This window comes from Schistocerca nitens, chromosome 4 (genome assembly GCF_023898315.1).
Source record: "Schistocerca nitens isolate TAMUIC-IGC-003100 chromosome 4, iqSchNite1.1, whole genome shotgun sequence".
Lineage (NCBI taxonomy): Eukaryota > Metazoa > Arthropoda > Insecta > Orthoptera > Acrididae > Schistocerca > Schistocerca nitens.
The window spans coordinates 437,810,509-437,828,495 of record NC_064617.1 but is presented as its reverse complement, the minus strand read 5'-3'; positions in this window follow the sequence as shown (position 1 = coordinate 437,828,495).

Genomic DNA, 17,987 nt, shown 5'->3' with positions numbered 1-17,987 from the left:
TCCCGGTGGAGGTTCGACTCCTCCCTCGGGCATGGGTGTGTGTGTTTGTCCTTAGGATAAATTAGGTTACGTAGCTTAGGGACTGATGACCTTAGCAGTTAAGTCCCACAGGGTTTCACACACATTTGAACATCATCCTCTGTATCTTTGTCTCTGTTCCCTGTGGGCAACTATCGGCGCACTCAGTAATGTGACCAATATCTGAGTCACTGACTTTCTTCTCACTGAACGCTACAGGCAACAACAATGCTACTGTCAATCAAAGATCACGTTGCTTGTACTCTGAAGCTCTGGAGGCTAATTTAACCACTATTGAAGTTTCCTTTCCGCAAAATATCCAGTGTACAAATATTATGTACAACACATCGAATGAAAATAAAGCTCACGTCACATCCACAGAATACCTCAAAGTAAGCCAGTAACCTTACAAGATTCCATTAGGCGGAACAAATGGGAAGGTAAAAGGTGATTCTCTCCCTGACACTCATCAGGCAATACAGTCATGTGAATTCACACACAAGAACAATTTGCCAAAATGAATTAGATGTTGTTGCAGCCTACGTCCCCACAGTCAATACAGCTGTCCTGCCTAGGGCACCCATGAGTGTAGTGTGAGTGAGGCGAGCCTGCATCATTCCGTTCTGGCAGCGACCAGCATTTCCTTCCCGAGGAAGTGGTGCGCGTCAGGAGAGTAGGCGGTCATTAGAGGCTCCGCGGAAACTCCCTCTCGATTAAGCGCGGCCCAGTGGTCGATATCGGCCGGCTTCAAAGTTGTTTGCTTAATTAATGAAACACGCGAGGGCGGCCACGCGCGTCAGCGGGACGTGCTGCCTACCATCGGCGCCTTCCAGACTCTTGAACAATGCGTTACTGATGACTGCAGGTGTAAAGGGTAAAAGCCTTTCAATGACATATTGCTATTTTGACTCAAACTGACGTCGTCGACCGGATCTCACACGTATAAATATAAATGTCTCTCGAATTGAATATTAGTGCATCGGAGTTGCTGAGGCCCACATAACTGCCATTCATGCTCCAGCTACGCTTAGATCAACAGTTTGAATGCAGCCGATGAACAGCTTAGCATCCAATCGAAAACTTGAAATTTTTGTTTTATCCTTAATTGTCTATGGGATAGCTGAGTACTGAGTTGGTCCAAAGTATGAGATTTAACTTTCTTACGAAGTCCATGATTGGTAGTCCATCGACAATTTAACTGTATATCTATCCGTTCAAGTTACATAAATCTGTGGCATTTATCGTAGGTAATGAGACAAGCATCTATATCTACATCCATACTCCGCAAGCTACTTGACCGCGTGTGGCGGAGGGTACCTCGAGTACCTCATCGGTTCTCCCTTCTATTCCAGTCTCGTATTGTTCGTGGAAAGAAGGATTGTCGGTATGCCTCTGTGTGGGCTCTAATCTCTCTGATTTTATCCTCATGGTCTCTTCGCGAAATATACGTAGGAGGGAGCAATATACTGCTTGACTCCTCGGTGAAGGTATGTTCTCTAAACTTCAACAAAAGACCGTACCGTGCTACTAAGCGTCTCTCTTGCAGAGTCTTCCACTGGAGTTTATCTGTCATCTCCGTAACGCTTTCGCGATTACTAAATGATCCTGTAACGAAGCACGCTGCTCTCCGTTGGATCTTCTCTATCTCTTCTATCAACCTTATCTGGTACGGATCCCACACTGGTGAGCAGTATTCAAGCAGTGGGCGAACAAGTGTACTGTAAACTACTTCCTTTGTTTTCGGATTGCATTTCCTTAGGATTCTTCCAATGAATCTCAGTCTGGCATCTGCTTTACGGACGATCAATTTTATATGATCATTCCATTTTCAATCACTCCTAATGCGTAGTGCAACATAATCTATGGAATTAACTGTTCCCAGTTGCTGACCTGCTATATTGTAGCTAAACGATAAAAAAAAAATGGCTCTGCGCACTATGGGACTTAACATCCATGATCATCATTCCCCTAGAACAAAATTGTTAAGGCTTTCGTGGCCACTTGTTGACAAACTGCCCATTGGCTTCTGTCTCAGCCGGCCGAAGTGGCCGTGCGGTTAAAGGCGCTGCAGTCTGGAACCGCAAGACCGCTACGGTCGCAGGTTCGAATCCTGCATCGGGCATGGATGTTTGTGATGTCCTTAGGTTAGTTAGGTTTAACTAGTTCTAAGTTCTAGGGGACTAATGACCTCAGCAGTTGAGTCCCATAGTGCTCAGAGCCATTTGCACCATTTTTTTGCTTCTGTCTCGGGTTCTTCGGCCGACGTTCATCTAATGATTTTTCTGACGTTTCGCCAGCACGAGAGTCTGGCATTGTCAAAACTTCACCATTGCCGGTAGTGAACTGGAACCGAGCTCGCGGCCGCAGACTATATGTACCTGGCGCGCCAACGTCCGAGGGCTTCTCCGCGGTCATTTCCGGTGCGGTTCTCCTCTTGCTACCTGCGACGGTCGTTCGCTGCAGTACGGGAAGCCAGGATCCGTTTACCTTAAGGCTTTCCTCTTTCTTGTTGAAACTGTTGGCGTGTTTTTGTATTTCTACAGATTCTCTAAACAAGCGCGTGTGATAGTGCTTCTCTACAGCCAGAACTTCCGTGTCGGCGAATTTTATTACGTGGTCGGTCTCATTCAGTGCGTGCTCTGCCATGGCCGATTTCTCCACCTGCCCCAACCTGCAATGTCGCTTATGCTCTTTGATCCTGGTGATAATGGATCGTCCACTCATTCCGACATAAACTTTTCCGCATGTGCATGGTATACGTTATATTCCCGACATTGCAAGTGGGTCTCTTTTCTCCTTCGCCGATCTAAGAGACTCTTTGATCTTCCTTGTCGGTTTGAAAATCGTCTTTACGCCATGTTTGCGCAATATACGGCCGATTCTGTCCGTCACTCTGGGAATGTATGGCAGAAAGGCCGTACCCGACATTTCTTTTTCTGGTTCCTTACTTCGCCGAGTGTTTGGCTCTGTTACACTTCTAATGTAATTTGTGGAGTACCCATTGCTCCTCAGAACAGTTTCCAGGTGTTGCATTTCTCGTTTGAGGTGTTGCGGCTCACATATTCGTCCTGCTCTCGTTACGAGCGTACTAATCATGCCTCTTTTCTGGCTCGGGTGGTGGTTTGACAGTTTGTGCAGGTATCGGTCCGTGTGTGTCGGTTTTCGATACACGCTGTGTCCCAGGTTTTCGCCGTCCCTTGTGACCAGCACATCTAGAAATGGCAGTTTCTTGTCTTTTTCTACTTCCATGGTAAATGTTATGTTGGCATGGAGGCTGTTCAAGTGCCTTAGGAAGTCACCGAGCCGTTCTTCACCATGGCTCCACACCACGAAAGTATCATCGACGTACCTGTACCACACCTTAGGTTTGCAAGTCCTCGAGTCCAGTGCCTGTGCTTCGAATCGTTCCATAAAGAAGTTGGCCACCACTGGACTGAGAGGACTACCCATGGCGACGCCTTCCAGCTGTTCGTAGAAATCACCATTCCACGCTAAATAGCTCGTGGTGAGACATGCCTGGAAGAGCTTTTTGATGTCTTGCGGGAACATGGAACCGATGTGCTCCAGAGCGTCACTGAGTGGCACTTTCGTAAATAACGAAACAACAAACAAAGTGCCACTCAGTGACGCTCTGGAGCACATCGGTTCCATGTTCCCGCAAGACATCAAAAAGCTCTTCCAGGCATGTCTCACCACGAGCTATTTAGCGTGGAATGGTGATTTCTGCGAACAGCTGGAAGGCGTCGCCATGGGTAGTCCTCTCAGTCCAGTGGTGGCCAACTTCTTTATGGAACGATTCGAAGCACAGGCACTGGACTCGAGGACTTGCAAACCTAAGGTGTGGTACAGGTACGTCGATGATACTTTCGTGGTGTGGAGCCATGGTGAAGAACGGCTCGGTGACTTCCTAAGGCACTTGAACAGCCTCCATGCCAACATAACATTTACCATGGAAGTAGAAAAAGACAAGAAACTGCCATTTCTAGATGTGTTGGTCACAAGGGACGGCGAAAACTTGGGACACAGCGTGTATCGAAAACCGACACACACGGACCGATACCTGCACAAACTGTCAAACCACCACCCGAGCCAGAAAAGAGGCATGATTAGTACGCTCGTAACGAGAGCAGGACGAATATGTGAGCCGCAACACCTCAAACGAGAAATGCAACACCTGGAAACTGTTCTGAGGAGCAATGGGTACTCCACAAATTACATTAGAAGTGTAACAGAGCCAAACACTCGGCGAAGTAAGGAACCAGAAAAAGAAATGTCGGGTACGGCCTTTCTGCCATACACTCCCAGAGTGACGGACAGAATCGGCCGTATATTGCGCAAACATGGCGTAAAGACGATTTTCAAACCGACAAGGAAGATCAAAGAGTCTCTTAGATCGGCGAAGGAGAAAAGAGACCCACTTGCAATGTCGGGAATATAACGTATACCATGCACATACGGAAAAGTTTATGTCGGAATGTCTGGACGATACATTAACACCAGGATCAAAGAGCATAAGCGACATTGCAGGTTGGGGCAGGTGGAGAAATCGGCCGTGGTAGAGCACGCACTGAATGAGACCGACCACGTAATAAAATTCGACGTCACGGAAGTTCTGGCTGTAGAGAAGCACTATCACACGCGCTTGTTTAGAGAATCTGTAGAAATACAAAAACACGCCAACAGTTTCAACAAGAAAGAGGAAAGCCTTAAGGTAAACGGATCCTGGTTTCCCGTACTGCAGCGAACGACCGTCGCAGGTAGCAAGAGGAGAACCGCATCGGAAATGACCGCGGAGAAGCCCTCGGACGTTGGCGCGCCAGGTACATATAGTCTGCGGCCGCGAGCTCGGCTCCAGTTCACCACCGGCAATGGAGGGTGAAGGTTTGACAATGCCAGACACTCGTGCTGGCGAAACGTCAGAACAATCATTAGATGAACGTCGGCCGAAGAACCCGAGACAGAAGCCAATAGGCAGTCAGTCCCCTAGAACTTAGAACTACTTAAACCTAACTAACCTAAGGACAGCACACAACACCCAGTCATCACGAGGCAGAGAAAAGCCCTGACCCCGCCGGGAATCGAACCCGGGAACCCGGGCGTGGGAAGCGAGAATGCTACCGCACGACCACGATCTGCGGACAACTAAATGATAAGGGATCTTTCTTTCTATGTATCCGCAGCACATTACACTTGTCTACATTGAGATTCAATTTCCATTCCCTGCACCATGCGTCAATTCGCTGCAGATCCTCCTGCATTTCAGTACAATTTACCATTGTTACAACCTCTCGATATACCACAGCATCATCCGCAAAAAGCCTCAGTGAACTTCCGATGTTATCCACAAGGTCATTTATGTATATTGTGAATAGCAACGGTCCTACGACACTCCCCTGCAGCACACATGAAATCAATCTTGCTTTGGAAGACTTTTCTCCATTGAGAATGACATGGTGCGTTCTGTCGTCTAGGAACTCTTCAACCCATTCACACAATTGGTCTGATAGTCCATATGATCTTACTTTGTTCATTAAACGACTGTGGGAACTGTATCGAACGCCTAGAGAAAGTCAAGAAACACGGCATCTACCTGGGAACCCGTGCTTATGGCCCTCTGAGCCTCGTGGACGAATAGCGCGAGCTAGGTTTAACAAGATCGATTTTTTCGAAACCCACGCAAAGTAGTATATGACATTTATTATTTCGGCTGCCACACATGATGGTCAGAAACAGTCTGAACACCTTGTAAGGGTGTTGGAGGGTACGTTATGATGAGAAATATTTGTTTAAAATAATATGGTGAGCAGTTTCCGAATTAATTAGCACTGGACTTAAATAGAAAGGCTATTATGTGCGTAAATTCAAGCAGCTCGCTAGATAAACTTCGCCTCAGTTGTTCTCATAATGTAGATAACTGCGTACGAGACAGTTCAGCTTTTGCCTCGGGTTCGAGCGTTACTAACGTCCAATATCCAATTTTTGTGTCTCTCTCTTGTTCGGTTTCAGGAAACCGAAAGAAGGACACGTTTGGTGTCGCCGTCTCAGTCGGAGCCCTTTGAATTTAGGCTCCCAATCACCTGATCGGCTAACTCTGCTAAATAATTCTGAAACTGCTCAACGTATTGAATTTCTTCTTAACAATTATTTCTCATCAAAACTTACCTTGCAACACCCTTCCAAGCTAATCAGACTGTTTCTGACTACTCTCTATAGTTTGATGATGGTCGAAGTAGAGAGGACACAGAATTATGACTGATAACAACAAGGAAAACGTTTCTGAAAATGAGAACATTGTCAGTACTGAATACAGACATGAGGTATAGGAATATTGTCTTGAACTGGAGTGGAAGGGCTGGTTGATGAAGTGGGTTGTTCTTAACAATATGGTGTACGCGAATGTGGAGACAGTGTTGGCGCAGCAACGCTGACATAGTGTAACTGAGGCGAAATCAAGGGAATCAGCCCGCATTCACCGAGGCAGATGGAAAACCGCCTTCAAAACCACCCACAGGTTGGCCGGCACACCGGACCTCGACACTAATCCGCCGAGCGGATACTTGCCGGGAACCGGCACGCCTTCCTGCTCGGGAAGCAGCGCGTTAGACTGCGTGGCTAGCCGGCCGGGTCGGACTCCTACTGACTTGTCCATGTGGGACGGTCTCACCACATCTGCAAGATTTCCAAAATGATACAAGGTAAAGTCGTTGATCAGTAGCAACAACCGGCCTCACTCAGTTTAATATAGAACACGTCAGCTCAGCCACAGCAGGCGTTTCTTCTGGCGGTCCTCGTTGCTCCACAGAGCGGACGTCGCGCGCCCTCTCATGGCAAGACGGCGCTTGAGGCAGCTGCCGCAAACGCGGAGCTGACAGCCGCACGAACGGTGCCATCACGGCACACGGATAACTAATGAATTTAGTTGGAGAGGCTGACTCCAGCCGAAATCGGGCAGAAAAAGAATTCGATGGTAAAAGTTGGAAATTTCTGCCGAACCATGACTTTGCAGGAACTCTCGCTTAACGCTAGCGGTTCTCTTAACCGCCACGGCTATCCTAACACACTTTCGTCCGACCCCACTTCTCAACTTGTCATATGCTAGTGAGGTCCAATGTCCATTCACTTACTTACTCGAAACGAGAGGCACTAAATATGTTCTACGTCCACAATGTATTTATCAAGGCAGTCAGTCCTAAGGATGTACTACAAATGGGTGTGGCATCTGTTCTGACGGACATGTCAGACAGAACAGACGCCAGACATATCGGGTTTCTCTTCTATGGGAACTTATGTGCATTTTCTCTGATGTTTCGGAGGATATTTGTGAATTGTGCCACTAGATTCAATATACTGCTAGTCGGCTGTTTCACGATCATTACATGCAGAATTGGATGTCTCATGGTATGGGAAAGGTCCGAGAGAGGGATCCAGTGATATGTCGGCAAGACGTGGGACCTCGGGACATCGATTAAGCGCCACACTGTGAACAGCAGAGGTATTTAGGAATTCGGAGTGGAAGTGCAGAGTGTCGTGTGGGAAGCTGAGAAGAGTGACAGTCATGTTGTCATGTGTAGTGTTTTAACGCCAATATCACTGCTGAGAGGAGCGATAGACTTCCAGTACTGCTTTCCATCCTGGACCTCTTGGCAATCCATGTGATCAATCTCCGTTTCTTAATCTGGTGAGACATTTCCTCTGATACGTGCATGTTTACATGTACAGAAAAACGTTCAGTGCTACTCTGAAGTTTTGGTGGAGCTTATGGACAATTTGTTGAGGTCCATTAAGCTGCCACTTAAAACAGACATTTTTCCGAATCACTATAACACGAGACAGACAAAATGCTATATTGTCGTGTCTGTAAGGCAGATATCCGTGCCCATATAAGCCTAATATTTTACCTTGACTTTGGTGACTGTATAGATGTTCCAGGAACAATATTCACTGTCTGGCTTGTAGTTGACTTCCCACTTAATTGTAGCATACTTAATTGTAGCTTAAATTCAAAGCGTTGGCTTATGTGTATAGACAATTTTTGTGCGGACCAGTGTAGGAACGTCAGTCTCACTTCGCGAAAGTGAAATTGTTTCGTTCCCCCATTGTACATCTACATCCTCCTTGTACATCTACGTCTACATGTATACTCTGCAGATCACACTTAAGTGTTTGGCAGAGGGTTTATTGAACCACCTTCATAATAATTCTCTGTTATTCCACTCTCGAATAGCGCGCAGTAAAAACGAACACCTGTGAATTTCTGTTCGAGTCTGATTTTCCATATTATATTATGATGAAAGTTACTCCCTATGTAGATGGTGTCTACAAAATATTGTATTGTTCGGAGTAGAAATATGTGGTAGAAATTTCGTGAGAAGATTCCGCCACAACGAAAAATACCTTTGCTCTAACGATGTGCACCCTAAATCCTGTAGCATGTCATTTACACTCTCTCCCTTATTTGGCGATAATACGAAACGTGGTGTTTGTCTTTGTCCTCCGTTAATTCTAACTAGTAGGGATCCCACACCGCGCAGCAGTACTCGGAAAAGAGGACGGACCAGCGGATTGTAGGCAGTCTCCCTAGTGGATCTTTTACAGTTTCTAAGTGTTCTGCCAATAAAATACAGTCTTTGGTTCGCCTTCCCCACAACATTTTGTGTATGTTCTTTGCAATGTAAGCTGTTCCCTGTTGCAATCCATGGGTGTTTAATTCAATTTACAGCATCTAAAATTGACTGAGTGATCGTGTAACCGAAGTTTAACGGATTCCCTTTGGCACTCATCTGGATGACATCACACTTTTCATTATTTAGGGTCAGTTGTCAATTTTACAGCCCTAGAGATGTCTTTTCTACATAGTTTTGCAATTGTATTTGATCTTTTGGCGACTGTACTAGAGAATAAACGACAGAATCATTCGCAGACAATTTAAGACGGCTGCTCAGATTGTTTCCTAAATCGTTTGTAAAGATCAGGAACAGAGGATGGCCTATAACAGTGCCTTTAGGAAGGCCAGAAGTCACATCTGTTTTCCTCTGTTACTTTCCGTCAATTATTACGAACTGTGACCTCTCGGATAGGAACTCACGAATCCAGTCATAAAACAGAGACGATAACGCATAGGCACGCTATTTCACTACAAGCCGCTTGTACGGTACAGTGTTAAAAGCCTTTTGGAAGTCTGCAAGTAGGGAATCAATTCGAAATCCCTTGTCAATAGCACCCAACGTTTCGTGTGAGTGAAGAGCTAGTTGTGTTTCACAAGAACGATGTTTCTAAATCCGTGTTGACTGTGTGTCAATAGACCGATGTCTTCGAGATAATGTGTAATGTTTGAACACGATATATGTTCGAAAATCCTGTTGCGTATCGATGTTTATAACGCGGGTCTGTAAAGTAGTGGATTCCTCCTACTAGCTTTATCGAATAATGGTGTGACCTGAGCCTTTTTTCAGTCTTTGGATACTGATCTTCCGTCTAGCGAACGGTCATATATGATTGTTAAATATGGAGCTATTGTATCAGCATACTCTGAAATGAAGGTAACTGGTATGCAGTCTGGACCGGAAGACTTGCTTTTGTTAAGTGATTTAAGTGGCTTCACTGCTCCATGGTATCTACTCTGAAGAGCCAAAGAAACTGTTATGACGGCGTAATATCGTTTAGGGTCCCCGCGAGCACGCAGAAGTGCCGCAACATGACGTGGCATGGACTCGACTAATGTCTGAAGTAGTGATAGAGGGAATTGACTGCATGAATCCTCCAGGTTTATCCATAAATCCATAAAAATACGAGAGGGTCGAAATATCTTCTGAACAGCACGTTGCAAGGCATCCCAGATGTGCTCAATAATGTTCACGCATGTGGAGTTTGGTGGCCAACGGAAGTGTTTAATCTCAGAAACGTGTACCCGGAGCAAATCTGTAGCAATTATGGACGTGTGGGGTGTCACATTGCCCTACTGGAATTGCGCAAGTTCGACGGAATGCACAATGGACATGAGTGGGTGCAGGTGATCAGACAGAACGCCTACGTACGTGTCACCTATCAAAGCCGTATCTAGACGTATCAGGGGTCCCATATTACTCTAATTGCACACACCCTACACCATTACAGAGCCTTCACCAGCTTGAAGAGTCCCCTACTGACATGCAGGGTCCATGGATTCATGAGGTTGTCTCCATGCCCGTACACGTCCTTCCGCTCGATACAGTCTGAAACGAGACTAGTCCGACCAGGTAACGTGTTTCCAGTCATCAACAGTCCAAAGTCGGTATTGGCGGGCCCAGGCGAGGCGTAAAGCTATGTGTCGTGCAGTCATCAAGGGTACACGAGTGGGCCTTCGGCTCCGATAGCCCATATAGGTGATGTTTCGTTGAATAATTCGTACGCTGACACTTGTTGATGGCCCAGCATGGAAATCTGCAGAAATTTTACGGAAGGATTGCACTTATCACGTTGAACGATTCTCTTCAGACGCCATTGGTTCGTTCTTGCAGGATCTTTTTCCAGCCACAACGATGTCGGAGATTTGATGTTTTGCCGGATTAGATTCCTGATAGTCGTGAAATGGTCGTACGGGTAAATCCTCACTTCATTGCTACCTCGGAGTTTGTGTGTGCCATCACTCGTGCCCCATCTAAAACGCCACGTTCAGACTTGCTTAAATCTTGTTAACATGCCATTGTAGCTGCGGTAACCGGTCTAACAACTGCTCCAGACACTTTTTTCCTTATATAGGCGTTGCCGGCAGCAGCGCCGTAATCTGCACAGAGAAGGCTTTGACTGTGTATTAGTCGTTAGCATACTTTACATACGACCAGCATATCCCTGCATTTTCTACCAGGTTTCGAGATGTAGTCTCCTTCTGAAAACTATTATAGGCATCTCGGATTGGTGCGTGTAACAGATTTGGAACTTTTGTAAAAGATTGCCAGTTTTGGTTATTTTGTGATCTTTTCAATTTGGCATTCGTTTTTTGTTGTTTCTGGAGCAGTGTTCTGATCCGTTTTGTGTACCAAGTGGGATCAGCTCCGTCGTTTGTTAATTTATTTGGTATAAATCTTTCCATTGCTGTCGATACTATTTCTTTGAATTCGAGCCACATCTGCTCTACACATACATTGTTAATTTGGAAGGATTGGAGATTGTCTCTAGGGAGGCATCAAGTGAATTTTTATCTGCTTTTCTAAATAGATATATTTATCGTTTATTTTGGTTTATTTTCCAAGGAAGGTATTCAGTCTCACTACGACAATCGTGTGTTTACTAATCCCTGTAACCGTTTACCATTGGAGTGGGCTCATGAATTAATTGCTCGAAATATTTTTCACAGAATGCGTTTAGGACAATTTCGGATGATGTTTTGTGTGGACCTCCAGATTTTAACATGTATTTTCGCCAACACATCGAGGGTAATTTAAAGTCACCACCAACTATAATTGTGTGATCCGGGTACTTGTTTGAAATTAAACTCAAGTTTTCTTTGAACCTCTCAGTAATTGTATCATCTGAATTGAGAGGTCGGTGAAAGGATCCAATTATTATTTTATTCTGGTTGTCGATACTACCTCACAGGAACTATCTGCTTCAGTTTCGCTACAAGATAAACTACTTCTATCAGCAACAAACACGTCACCGCCAAACCGAGCGAGGTGGCGCAGTGGTTAGCACACTGGACTCGCATTCGGGAGGACGACGGTTCAATCCCGTCTCCAGCAATCCTGATTTACGTTTTCCGTGATTTCCCTAAATCACTTCAGGCAAATGCCGGGATGGTTCCTTTGAAAGGGCACGGCCGATTTCCTTCCCCATCCTTCCCTCACCCGAGCTTGCGCTCCGTCTCTAATGACCTCGTTGTCGACGGGACGTTAAACACTAATATCCTCCCCCCCCCCCCCCCCCCACGTCACCGCCAACTGTGTTTAGTCTATCCTTCGGGAACACCGTTGGGTTTTTTGCAAAAATTTCGAGTGTACTTATGTGTGGCTTCAGCCAGCTTACAGTGCCTATAACTATTTGAGCATCAGTGCTTTCTATTAGCACTTGGAGCTCTGATACTTTCCCAGCACAGCTAGAGCAATGTACAATAGTTATAGGGATAGTTCCTGTATCTGCGTTCTTCCTATATTCGACATGCATCCTTTGAGACAAGCCCTTCTCGTATTTCCGTGAGACACTCTAACGTAAAAAATCTCCCAGTGCACGCCACATAGTCCCTACTACCCGTGTAGCCGCCTCCTGCGTGTAGTGGACTCCTGACCTATAAAGCGGAACCCCAAACCCAACCACCTTATGGCACAAGTTGAGGAATTTGCTCACCCTTGTGTTTAACAGTTTGTTTGTTTACGTAGTCTGTTGTAGTTCATTCCATCGGTGGGTCTGTGTCATCTCCCCACAAGCAAAATGAACGACTATCCGATAAGCTGAGCTTTATTTTCTTTATTACTTAGTGGACGAAACAAATCTGACCCGGAAAATATTTACAGTATGACTGACTCAGAACTGTCCTTAGTCAATGAACATCAGAGGAGATGACAGGAACAGCCACGGTTGACATCGATGTAGCGCTGCGCTCGATTTATCACACTGTGAGACGCGCATATCAGCAATAGCGCCTTTAGTGTACCAAGGTAGCTCTTCCCTTGTGTGTGGATAATTTCCATACACCTTCAATTTGCCTTACAGACTAAAATTACGAGGGTGGGAGATTGGGGTGGGGGTGGGGGGGGGAGATATCAGAGGACCGAGATGTTCCGGTGATTGCACTTCCTCTGCTTATTGTCCTCTTCTCACCGAACTACTCATGCGTTTGTGACAAGATTGACAAGGTGGTGTGTGCAGTTGCTCCGTCTTCCTCAGACCAACCATACGATGGGTTGATCCATACACGGGTTAAAGAGTTTCTGCATATACCAGTTGGAATTAATAGTTTGGTGAAAGAATCGCACCAAACACTATTACTGAGCTATGCAACGGTTCTTCAGAGTACTGATCTGGATCCTCTGTTGCGTAATTGGGCTTGTTCTCCGAGTTCACATACACTGGCCGGCTCATCCTGGCCTCATGTGAAAGAATGAAGGACAGAGACACCTAAAGTTATAATTTCGCTTCACTCAGAAAACACGTGCAGAGAAACCCAAAGTTATAATTCCATTTGACTCGGAAGAAACCTGCAGAACTCAGTGCGCTAAAGTTTGTCTGGACACTTCAGTTCATGCACAAAAGAAGGTTACAAATGCAATCCTTGATTTCCTTTACTTCAGCAATATTTTCTGGAGTTCAAATCTTTCCGAATAATTATTCGCTACAGAATGCGTTTGGCGGCATTTTTCCACAAATTTTTGCATTTAAGATTTACTGTAAATTTTGCCTAAAAACTAGTCTTAAATTCTTGCGCAAATATCTCCTCACACGTTTTCCACGAAATGTGTTTCTGATAAAGCACGACAATAAACACGCACAGTTTCATCGAAAGCACAATTATGTTTTGCATTCAAATGGTCACTAACGACATCTGATCCTCATTCAAATGTAATGGCACAGCAAATTACTCGTCACAGGGCATGATGGAGATTGGTACGGATGGACATGTGACAGCAATTGACTGCTACAACTAAATCACGGTTTACAGCATTTTCTAAATTATGCAGTTCTCAAGGCCACCAGCAGGTATCAGTTCCGCGCCAGACTTATATTTTCAGGACCAGTTCAATTTTGCTCATCCTGCATATCTCCTTCAACATAGGCAATTATATTTATATTTATAAGCTGCCTAATAATGAAGGCAAACATGGAATATGAGCCTAGAGTGGACTGTATTAATGAGCATCGAGCAACTATGCGAAGTATATAAGATGTTAGAATGATTTGTTTTGATATCAAATCGCCCACGAGACCATTAGGGACAGAGAACAAGCTCTTAATGCGAAAGAATGAAGACGGGAAGTGGCTATGACGTTTAAAAGAAACTATCACGTCTTTCGCTTTAAAACAAGAAAATCACATACGGCATGAACATGGATGACCGGATGGTTACTTGGACAACTGTCTTTGCAGATACCGGTCCAGTGTTTTAACTATTGCGCCATTTCGCATGGTATTGATAAATGCCATGCCATCACGGGCTTGTGATTTTATCTTTCGAGTATAAGTCAGTCACTGGTCTCTTTGGTTTCTCGGAATCTCAATTCGGAGCCATCGCGGAGTTGCGAAGGAAGTCTGGAAGACGCAGCTCAAGGACAGACGACGTTCGCAAGTGACACGCAGAGGGCAGGGCTGTGAAGCAGCAGTGCAGGCTCGGCGGAACGTCACCTGCCCGGTGGTGACGTCACCTGCCCGGTGGTGACTTCGGAGCTGCCAGTTGCTTTCGGAACGCTATGCAGGAGCAGCGCGTTGTGTGGCAGAACTGGGCTTCGTCGGGGCAGTGTGTGGCGTTTCACGGAACTGCTTGCCCTACTGAGACTTTATGAGCTGAGCTGCTCTGATGACTATTGCCCTTATTGGTGTGCCTCTATTTGAACGCATCTAGTTCGGAAGTTGTTCTTCAGCTTTCACCATTGTTGGTTACTGCTGAAGTTCCCCTGTCCGCAGTATACTGTGTTTCTCCACATCACGTCGACGTATGTATTATTAAGTTGGCTTGGTTGTGCCTGCGTTCGTAGTCCCTTCCAGCGTGTCACGTTCTACGGATCTTCTTACTTAATTATTAGTAATTGTAATTCTGCAACTTCACCCCTGAACTGAGAGCGATCTGAAAGATATTGTATTCGGCATTTGAGAGTGGCTACTTGTAGCATTACTGCTGCGAACTTTATTTGAACTGTGAAATGTTTGAACTTCCCTTTCAAGGAGGCTCAGTGTAACCCTACTGTTTTGAAATCATGAATATTGTTAGGGTTTGAAACGGGTATTCCCTCTTGAAAGGCTGTCTCAGAGTAATTTTATAATTTGCTTACGATTTTGAGAAAAAAAAATTAATTTATATATAAAATCACCTCAGGATAAATTTTTCTCTATTTTAATCCACTGTTGAGGGGTGGTTTAGAGCAAATTTTACCTGGTATGAAGACCTGATTAAAGTTTTGAAAAACTTTTAATCCACTTGGTAAAAGTGGCTCGGTTGAATAGCTCTTTTGGAAACATTGGCTTAAAGTAATCTTTGTTTTCTTTTATGCTCTTGTTAGTGGTTGTGTTAAGGTTATGCATAAGTCTTCATCACTCTGTTCACACTAGGTTTTGTTTAACAGCTGTAAGACTATGCTTTGTTAATTACTATTTGGTGTGTTTGGATAACCTCAAAGTGTTTGTGTCATATTGAGGAAGTTATTCCAGACGTAGCCCGGTGCCTACCATTGCTTGATCACCATGTTATGCGCTGTTTCCGACATTGTAACAAACTTTCCTTTCATCTAATCATTCAGCAAATTGTTGATGGATTTTGTTTCAATACAAATCTCTCTTGACATTTGTTCTGAGTCTCTGCTTTACCATTCAGATTACTGACCTTGTCTGTAACCCCGCATTTTGCTTAATCGTGTTATGTGTGCCACCATTTTACGCTGAAGTGTCTTGGCAAATAAGGAAAAAAAAAGAATGAGTTTTCTCTGACTTGGGTTCTGTCCTTTCACTCCAGTAGTCCTATTACCGCTTATCTCTCAATCAGGTATAGACATCTATCTGCATTGCCTGATTTAACTCGACTACATTAAATTCACCTCCTATTACATTTCTTAATATTCACCTTACAACCTATTTGGAAGACACTATATTTCCCTGATCACAAAGTCCTTTATCGTCTCTGACACAATGCTACCGGCAAGTATCTTAGTTCTTATTTCTTTTCGTTTAAAGTTAATTTCCTTCCCGAAATTCGCCTTCGTTTACTTTACCACTTGCTTTATGTGTAGACTGATAAAATTTCTAGGACAGACTGCAACCCTGTCTCATAGTATCCTTAACTACTTCTTTCCTTTCCTTTCTCTCTTACATTGTAAGTGAAATCTGGTTTCTGTAAAGGTGTAGATTCCTTTCGGCTAATAGAATTCCATTCCTACTGCCTTCTTTTTCTCAAATTTGTCAAAGACTTGTTCTAAGTCTACAAATGTTATAAAAGTAATTTCGCATTTTTCACCCTATTTCTGAGACATATCGTAGGACCAATAATCCCTCACTCCTTCCTACTTTTCTTCTTAACCCAAAAAAACTTTTCCTACCCATTTATCTCATTCCCTAAGCAACTGAGTCAGTATATTGACCGTTTATTTAATACTCTGGTATGAACCTGCAGTTATTTCAGAAATAAAGGTGCCTGTGCTGAGAATAAATCACAGTGGTTGGAGAATACTATTCCACTACATTATCCGATAAAAACGTTGCGGGGTGCAAGTTACGGAAGCATTTGTATTTAACGAATACAGATATACGAAGTTGAGTTGACTATAACTTTTGAGAGACTGCCAAACATAACTCAACAATATGAAAAACTTTTTTGCTTGTATTACTTTATAGTACTGAAATAAAATTGTCCTTTCCACGATGCAACGAAATGGGCCTTGTTCAGTGAGGAGAAACTACTTTTTATAGGTTAATGGTGCATTTGTCGTGAACCAAAAAAAAATATTAATTTTCTGACACGTTTATGTCACTTTTCACCATGAAATAGAGTGATCCGAAGTATCTCGTTATTATTGTAAGATGTGAGGTTCACCAGATATGCAAAACACCGTTTTTTCTTAGTACCCAAACATGTTTCAACACAACTGTGCCATCATCAGTGGTTTCCATTTCATTTATTCTGTAATGTGAATATTTTTATTAAATGATTACAAAATTATGTGAGTGTTTAGTTCAAACAATAGTTCGTTTCTTTTTGTTAATACCTTTACACTTGGAGTGCATGATTTTTCCTGATCACTTATGTATTATTTACTACAGGTAGCTTGTCATCTGCAACCAAACGATGTTGATGAGAAATTTCTCTGGGACGTAACGTATCATATAGAATATAATTTATTTTGTCGCGATATGTCATGCCTGTATTTGTTTTTACTTACGTTTTCATATGGCAATCCCTTTTATTCTCCGCGTCCTGGTGAGGTGTCGTGATATCCACGTAAGTAAAAACACGTATTTTCCACAAATAAGGTCGTAAACACTTTTCACTTCTCCAAAACACAAGGTGGTTGTGGTTTGTTGTGTGTCCCAGCCCAGTCAGTGCTCATTTGCTCACCAGACAGTTGTGCACAAAATTTGAATTCGTTTATATTTTATCTTGTGTGTGTGTGTGTGTGTGTGTGTGTGTGTGTGTGTGTGTGTGTGTGTGCGTGTGTGCGTTTTCTGTACGCTCCTTAGCTGCTTGTGTTGTCTTTTACATGGTGTTCCTTTTAGTTGTAAATGATGGGTGTTTATATATTGTAGTGTACCCACTTCGCGCGCACGCGCGTGAGTGTTCGGAGGGGGGCGGGGGGGGGGAGTAGATTATATCTGTTTGTGTTGTCTTTTCTCTGAAGTTTCTTTAATGTGTTAAATAGTGTGCCCTTGCAGAGTGTAGCATGTTCATTTAAGACCTGTTTTCTTTCTGCTACTGCCTTCTGTATGTAGAAGTTTTCCTTAATACTCAGTTTTCTGTATAGGCTGTGGCTGGGTTTTGGTATCCTTAAGTCTGTTTCTTTCGTAATTGGTTGGTGATTGTGGGCTACAATGTGGTCAGCAAATGTGTTATGGGAGCTGTTGTTTTTTAACGCTCTGAGATGTTCTGAATATCTGGTTTTTAAGTTTCTGGATGTTTGTCCTATGTACACTGTCTGGCAAGTGTTGTATCTCAGTTCTTATATTCCTGATCTGTTTCATTTATCCATGGGAGTTTCTTGTGTTATGATATTTTTATGTTGTGTTCTCTGTCGTGTATCCGATTTGGAGTACCTGTTCCTTTATTATGTTGCCTATTCTGTGATCAATCTTGTTATTGTAGG